Consider the following 8,753-nt stretch of genomic DNA (forward strand, 5'->3'; position numbering starts at 1 on the left):
TTCTATAACCTCACAGACCACCCACCTCAACAATTTGTGCTTTGTCAAAAAACCCTCCATCCAATTAACAGGACACAATTTTGATGAAATAAATTATTCATACATGTCAGGAAACAAATATAGAACAGGTCACCTTATAAACTGTTATGATGTCTATAATTTGCTTTAAAGTACTTTAGCATAGATAATGTAATATCATGTATGTGTTAGCTTAATTCACAACCTAAGTGTAGGAGTTGCTCTAATAGGAATTTACCTCTTAGGGATGGGAAGTCAGAGTCCTCTTTGGGGAGTCCAGCTATAGTAGTCCCCCTTTATCTACAGGGGATATCTTCCAAGACTCCCAGTGGATGCCTGAAACTGTAGGTAGTATGGACCCTATATATTCTGTTTTTTCCTACGCACACATACTTATGATAAAGTTTAATTTATGAATTAGGCACAGGAAGAGATTAACAATAATAACTAATAGTAAAATAGAAAAATTATAACGATATACTATAATAAAAGTTATGTGAATGTGGTCTCTCTCTGATAACTGAAATGGCTACTAAGTGACTCGGTCAGGGAGTGGTACAGCGTGGATACACAGGACAAAGGGATGATTCACGTCCTGGGCAGGATTTCATTATACTACTCAGAATGGTATGCAATTTAAAACTTATGAATTGTTTTTTTCTGGAGTTTTCCATTTATATTTTCAGACCATGGTAGACTGTGGATAACTGAAAACTTGGAAAGTGCAGCTGTGGATGAGGGGAGATTACTTTAACACAAACTCACTTCCACCATTTTATCTTGATCAATACTGGACAGTTTCAAAAGAGCATGGCCAAGGTTGGAAATGGGTCCTCATTGGTCAAGTTAGCGGCTTGTTAGATCACACACTGGCTGTTACAAATGGGCTCTCATTGGTAAAATTTGATTGGAGAGTCACATAATAGTTAAGTGTAGGGATGAACTCAACTCTCTGCCTCTTTGCACTGGTGTAAATACAGGTTTGTGTGTGCCTTGGTTCTCCTAGCCTGCCATGTCTGTCTGTCCCGTTAACATATCCAGCGCCTGGCGCAGAGTAGGTATTCAGCACACATCCCTTGAACGAATGGTGAAAACTGCTCTGTCACAATTGGGGAAAATTCATCTAGGGTAGAACACCTGTCCACTTTCTCAAGACCCGATGAAAAAAACTTGACAGGTGTGTATTTTACTTTTCAAGTTTCCAGACAGGGCGCTTGTGAGTTGGTATGTGTTGCGGTCTGAACCCTTCCAAAACACCAGAAAACCGTTCACTCCCCTTTAGAACTCTCGGTCATCCTAAAGCAGGTTAACTTTCCCAGCTCTTTATCCAGGAGCCGCAAAGGAGACCATCAACTCATCCAAATTTAGGCACACAGTACACAAAGGAAGAATATTCAGGCTATGAAATTCTGATGGCTCATTACCATGACAAAGGTTGTAACAACTTGGACAGGAAGCTGAACAAAAGGAGTCCACCGTTCTATTTGCAATTCTGGGATTGTATTTGTAATCTCTCACTGCAGGAGAAAGAGACTGCCAGTAAAAGGCTGAAGCACAATGGGAAGAGAATCCGCAGTGCTGAGAGGGACCAGAGGGATCAGTGAATGTGCTCACACACAAGACCACTGTGTGTGTGTGTCTTCCCTGTGTATGGACACATTTGACAAGACTAAATTATTGTCATGGGTAAGAGTTTAACATTATTAACCTACAAGATGGCTTTTAAAAATATATGCAACATGGCCGGAATGCCAATTTGAAGTGAAGAAGCATTTAAGGAAAACAAATAGGTTGAGCAGCAGTATTTTCATGGAGCAGAGCAAGCCTGTTTAATTTGTTCACTGCAGAGAGTCTGAGAGTAAACTAACATTGTAACCTGCTAAGTAAGGCACCATGAATGTGATTAATAATGCAGAGGGGAAGCGCCAGAGTTATTGTGCTCTGCAGGTTTTGGTGTCAGGGAAGCATTAATTGTTCCAAAAGTCACTGACAATTTTGGTTAACAAGGGATACAAATGGAACGGATCAGTCTGCTGTTCTGTGGGGCCCTCCTTCGCCAGTAGCTGCTAAACGCTGCAAATTCAGATTCACTGCCATTTGATCCCCTTTTGTTAGCTATCTAGTTGGTAACTTTTGTTGGAAAATGTGTGGCGGAAGAGACCATTCAAAAAAAAAGGCTCGCCATCCCTGGGGTTAGAGGAGCAAACCCACTGCTTTTGTCCAGCTGGAAAAGAATAAGACCCACAATCTACTCTATTGTCCCGCTGCAGACCAGGCTTTTAATTGGCACTTTGGCATCAGCGTTTAAAAAGGTGTGCAATGCTAGCTTAGAAGTAAGGCATCAGAGGGCAGAAGTGACTTCACCTCCAAGTTAATCTCGCCTTGAAGTTTTTGTGTGTGCTTTGACTGTTCTCAACTCCTAGGAAATGTGTGTGTTTGCCGGCAGTGGAGGGCAGGCAGGGCTGCTCTTAGATTACAGGGCTGCAGTTAATATGCTGCACTGACCATTCTCTGATGCATCGATCTTCTTCCTTCCACCTCCCCGGCCCCTGATGGACATTAACAAACTTGGCTCTTAACCACGCTTCTCATTCTGCTTCCTTTGGTTTCCATCTTATTAGGTGCACATGAATACAAATGTCAGTTTGTCAATCCCATTTATGCTTACAAAGTGAACACCTGAGGATGAGGCAGACAATTAACATCGAGCAAATTCAATGCAACAAACATTTATTGAACCTCTGACTGTAATTGATCGAAAGTGCTGAGTCATTAACAAAAGCACTTCTGTGACTTGCGCTACAAAGTCAAGGTGACCTTCAGCTTCTAGTTAGCCACGTGGGTATGCGTGTATGTCTGCCAGTGGAGTCTGGGAAGTTTGGTGTTGATGATATCTAACTGTGAGAATTCAGAACCCTGTAGTCGTGTCAGCTCAGGTGAGTACCAGCCTGCATTTGCATTAAGACACTCTGGAGTTTATATGATGGGAATTGGTGGAATGCTATAATATGGATGACTGTAGAGAGTATTTCTCTATGACAAAAGTATTGAATGTATAGGCTCCAGAACTGGAGTATTTATTCTATCTCTATTCTTCATTTCACCCAGTTCTCAAACACTAAGCATCATCAACTCTCTTTATCCACACAGAAGGGAAGAAAAAATCTTTTTCTCCTGTTCTCCTAGGTTCTCTAACTGAGACCTTGTGAATTAGACTAACAAAAGACAGATTAATGAGGAAAAAAGCATACATATTTATTTAATATAAGTTTTATGCGACATAGGAGCCTTCGTAAGGAGATGAGGACCCAAAGAGATGGTTAAACCTGAATGTTTTTATACTGGGTTTGATGAAGAGTGGATACTTGTGGAAAAAACATAACGGGACAAAAGTATGAGCTTGTAAATTGGGGGAAACTTAGTAAGGCCTTTTCATTTGCATAATTCTCAGGGTGCACCCTTCTTTGGGGATAAGAATGTTCTTTTCCTCCAGGTATAGAGACGGCAGCTATTCCATGAGGGCCTTATGACTTGCTCCAGGAGAGAAGGGAGAGGTCAGACACTCCTTCCAGCATTTGCTGTTTCTATGACCTTCCACTTAAAATGCTCAATATGCTAAGTAGCCATATTTTGATGCAGTGTGTCTTCTGAACCCTGTCAATATATATATATATATATATCCTTTAAGAAATCATCTTCTTGCCTGGCCGGCATGGTTCAGCGGTTGAGCATCAACCTATGATCCAGAAGATTTTGGTGCAATTCCCAGTCAGGACACATGCCTGGGTTGTGGGCTTGACCTCCAGTGGGGCACGTGCAAAAGGCAGCCAATCGATGATTCTTTTTCATCATTGATATTTCTATCTCCCTCTCTCCGTCTCCTTTCCTCTCTCTGAAATCAATAAAGACTTAAAAAAAATCATCTTCTTTAATCTCTTTACTCTTGCATAAGGCAGTATCCATTTTATAGTAGAATGGTGCATTAATGAAAGGAGATATACTTAACTTCAAAAAAGTCTATAAAGAAAATTCTCTTCAAAGCCAAAAGGATAGGATTGAGTTGTTTGTTTCTTCTTATTAATATCCCAGGATCAACAACATTTTTCTTGCAAGAATAATTCTGGGAAATAGAGTATTCAGGTGTGTTTATTAGCTCTTGTGTTAATTGGTGTATATTCTGAAAAGCAACTTATCAACAGGCATCAAAGGCCTTTTAAAAATGTGCACACCTATTTACCGAGTAATTCCCTTCCTGAAAGTTTATTTGTGGGAAATAACTGGACAAATATACAAAGACATAAGACTAAAGACATCAGTGTAGGCTTATTTACAGTGGGGACACATTAGGTAACTCTTTTAATGTCCATCAATAGAGGATTGGTTGAATAAGCAATGGTATATTCATGCAATACAATGCTATAATTAAGAATGCTGGTATAGTAGAAGTATATGTATTATCTTGGAATAATCCACATAGCATGTAGTAAAGTGCAAATATCAAGTTACAAAATTCTCCATAGTATGATGCCATTGTGTTAAGAAAAATATTGGAAAGTTGCACATAAGATATTAATAGCAATACTCTTGAAAACCAATGAGTCAAAATATAAATTTAAAGAAAATCTTGAAACAAACAAAAGTGGAAACACAATATACCAAAATTTATGAGATACAACCAAAGCAGTTTTAAGAGGGACATTTATAACGATTAATGTTTACATTAAGAAAAAAAGAAAGATCACAAATAAACAATCTAACTTTATACCTCAAGGAACTGGAAAAAGAAGAACAAACCAAATCCAAAGTTAGTAGAATAAAGGAGATAACTAAGATCAGAGCAGTAATGATACCATTATAATTAGCTAGCTATTAATAATGGAAAAGGGAAAAAGGGAGACCAGACATTATAAGCATGGCCATTTGGACAGCTTCACCAGGAAGCTGCAATTTCACTCTCCCCGGGGAACCATCGGCCCATTCCCTAGAGAGCACTGGGGAAAGGGACTGGACAAACGGGAGATGGATGCATGCACAGTAAAGTTTGGGTGACGTGGGGAAGATGCCTATCAGTCAAAACTGGGAACAGAGATCATTGGCCAAAATAGGCAGAGCCACAGCAAGCCTGCAAAAAATTGGGGAATGCATAATCCCCTAAATAAAGGATTTTGTGCTCTTGTTGCTCTCTTGTTGCTCTTGGCTCGTGGCTCTCCTGCACTTGCCCATATGGCCCACAGCCATGTGGACCCCACACACAGAAGACTAATGGACTGCAGCAGGAAACATAAGCTAAGCTAGCCTGATGCTGGACTGGACTCGGCCAACATGGAAAGAAAACTCTGGACACTGGCTCTGATTTTAGCTCTGCTGAAGCCCCAGCTACACTTATTCCTTAGGGAGACAAAAGAAAATGGGAGCTTGGAAACTCAGGGGTTTGATTCCACAGAAATAAAGCTTTCTATGATAGCTCATCCTCCCATGTGAGTCTCAGAAAATTCTTTTTCTCGGGATATCACAAGAAATCCACCCCCAAGAGCAACCAGTGGGAATGAAGCCCTCTCTCCACAGATAACAGTAATGAGTGAAGTAAAGAATGGAAAAGAAATAGAAAAGATCAACAAGACTAAGTTTATTTTTTAAAAAGATAAACAAAATTGACAAATATTTAGCTATATTTACCAAGAAAAAAGAGAGGACTCAAATAATAAATAAAATTATAAACCAAAGAGGAGATGTTACAACTGACATCACAGAAATAAAAGATTCTAAGAGGCTACTATGGACAATTATACGCTAACAAATTGAACAACCTGGAAGAAATGGATACATTTTTAAAAACATACAACCTACCAACGTAGAATCATGAGGAAAAAGAAAATCTGAGCAGACCAATAACAAAGAGATTGAATCAGTAATGAAAAACTTTTCAACAAAGGAAACCCCAGGACCAGGCAGCTTCATTAGTGAATTCAACAAAACATTTAAAGAATTAATGCTAATATGTCTTTAACTCTTCCAAAAAATTCAAGAGAAGGAGATATTCTCAAGTTTATTTTACAAAACCAGCATTACCCTGATATCAAAGCCAGATAAATAAACTACAAGAGGAAACTGTAGGCCAATATCCCTGATGAATATAGATAAAAATTTCTCAACAAAATACTAGCAAACTGAATTCAACAGCACATTAAAGGGATTATACACCATGGTCAAATGGGATTTATCCCTGGGGTGCAAGCATGGTTCAACATACCCAAATCAATAAATGTGATACACCACCTTAATAGAATGAAAGACGAAAATCATATGATGATCTCAAGAGAAGCAGAGAAAGTATTTGACAAAATTCAAAATCCTTTCATGATAAAAACTCTCAACATACTGGGTATAAAAGTAATATTCCTCAACATAATAAAGGCCATATACAACAAGCCCACAGCTAGCATCAATGGTCAAAGGTTGAAAGCTTTCCCCCTAACATCAAGAATAAGACAAAGGTGCCCACTCTCACCGCTACTGTTCAACACAACACTAGAAGCCCTAGCCAGAGCATTGAGGCTATAAATAATAAATAAATAAATAAATAAATAAATAAATAAATAAATAAATAAATAAATAAAATTCAAATCAGAAAGGAAGAAGCCTGATTATTGTTGTCTGCAGATGACATAACCTTTTCTGCAGAATATCCTAAAGACTTCACCAAAAGTCTATCAGAACTAATGTTTGAATTCAGTAAAGTTGCAGGATACAAAATCAACATACAAAAAGTACAGTTGCATCTTTATAAAATAATTTCATTTACAATAACATCAAAAACAATAAAATACTTAGTAATAAATTTAACCAAGGAGGTGAAAGATCTATACACTAAAAACTATAAGACACTGAGAGAAGAAATTGAAGGAGACACAAATAAATGGGAAGATCATTTGCATAAGAAATTATGATGCTCTAGGGAAGAGATTTTCAACCTTTTCCATCTCATGGCACATATAAACTAATTACTAAAATTCTTCGGCACACCAAAAAGTATATTTTTTGCTGATCTGCCAAAAAAATAGGTATAATTTTGATTCATTCCCACCAGACGGCTAATGTTCTATTGGCTGTTGTCATTTTGGTTTTTTTATTTGACAATCTAAAGGAAAAGAGGCCCATGCCCCTGACTAAATAGTCAGGTATTGCATGTTTTAAAAATTATTATGGTACATTGGTTTGAAATCGCCACTCTGGGGAAAGCACATTGGTGACCAAGTTATTGCAGGAGTGGCATTGGTTGGTGGACCAGCTCCATCCATCCGAGGAGAGCTCAACTGCCGTCTATATGTACCTGGTGGCCTGGCTATTGCACAAAGTTAACAGGACCACATAAAAGCTGAATCAGGCTGATGACAACTGGCTTTCGATAATAAAAACCTTGGTGCCAGCAAGGCCTGTGATTTCTTCACTGGTGATGTAGATCAAGAGAAATCCTCAATGTCCCTTCTCTGCTTGGCCACCACCCAACAACCCTTGGGAAAGGACACAAATTGTTTTAAAGTTAGCTTTAGCTACAGGTTTGTCACAGGAAGGTGTTGTGAGAGCCAGAAGTGTAATCAGCCTAGTAAGTACTCACCAAGCACAAGAAACTGAAGACTTGTGAGGTCAAAGATGGTGTTTCACTCTCTGTTGCTTCCCCAGCATCTAGCACAGTGCCCCACATCTCCTGGCTCTGAGTTAATGATTATTGAGTAAGTGGATGAAAGAATGAATGAATGGGAGTTCTTCAGATATAAGGGATGTCAGCATAGGTTCAGAAATGAAAACCCAACTTCAGATGCTGTCATGTAATGTCGTGCAAGGGTGTAGGTATAGCTGCTTTAATTAGCACTTATCATTTCATGTGTAGCCCTGCGCTGTGGACTGCCATGGCCATGATGTTTTCACATCATCACTGTAGCACATACGTCACTCAGATGGTCCCTGGTTTCTACCCAAGTCACTTTCTATATAAACTACAAGTGAAGCAATTGAGGAAAACATTAGCAGTGAAACAGCAGACTTTTCTGCAATTTAGTTCCATTTTGTTAAGAAACCAGACAGAGGAATGTATAAAAGTTGGGGGGAAAGTTGGAGCAGATGTAATGAAGTATTTCTGTGTGGGGGGCACATGCGCATGTGCATGCTCTTAAATAAGATAATTTAAGAGATGGTAACTGGCAAAGGGAAAATACACATTTTTAATGGTTTCTCCAATAAGCAAAAGCAAACATTAGACAAAACCAGTATGCGCTCATCTGTTCCTCGGCTGATGTCTTCGTGCCTGGTGTCTTCCCAATCCACTGTCTACACAAAGCCCTTGAGAAATATTCTATTTAACAAAACATCCGAATCTGACTTTGCCACGCTTTTATGGAAAGGCAATTTCCTTTATGCGTCTCCTAACTGTGACCCCATATTTCTCTTGGCCTTCGACCTTCCTTTCATTTCTCTTTTTATGCTATATTCTTTCAACTTCTCTTCTTCCCACTCAAGTATTATAAGATCCTGTGGCTATTATCAATCACACTCAGATTTTCTAAAATAAAAATGAGGACACCGTCTAAGAAGTGTAAATGCTGCCATGGGACTGTGTGGCTGGCTCCTTCAGGAAGTAGAGGGCCAGATGGAGTTAGAATGCAAGAGATTTATTAGGGTGATAATATAAAATATAAGGGGGGTGGCGTGTGGGTGGGAGAGCCTTCAGACTGCAGGTC

The sequence above is a fragment of the Miniopterus natalensis genome, chromosome 9, assembly GCF_054644295.1.
Source record: "Miniopterus natalensis isolate mMinNat1 chromosome 9, mMinNat1.hap1, whole genome shotgun sequence".
Taxonomy (NCBI): domain Eukaryota; kingdom Metazoa; phylum Chordata; class Mammalia; order Chiroptera; family Miniopteridae; genus Miniopterus; species Miniopterus natalensis.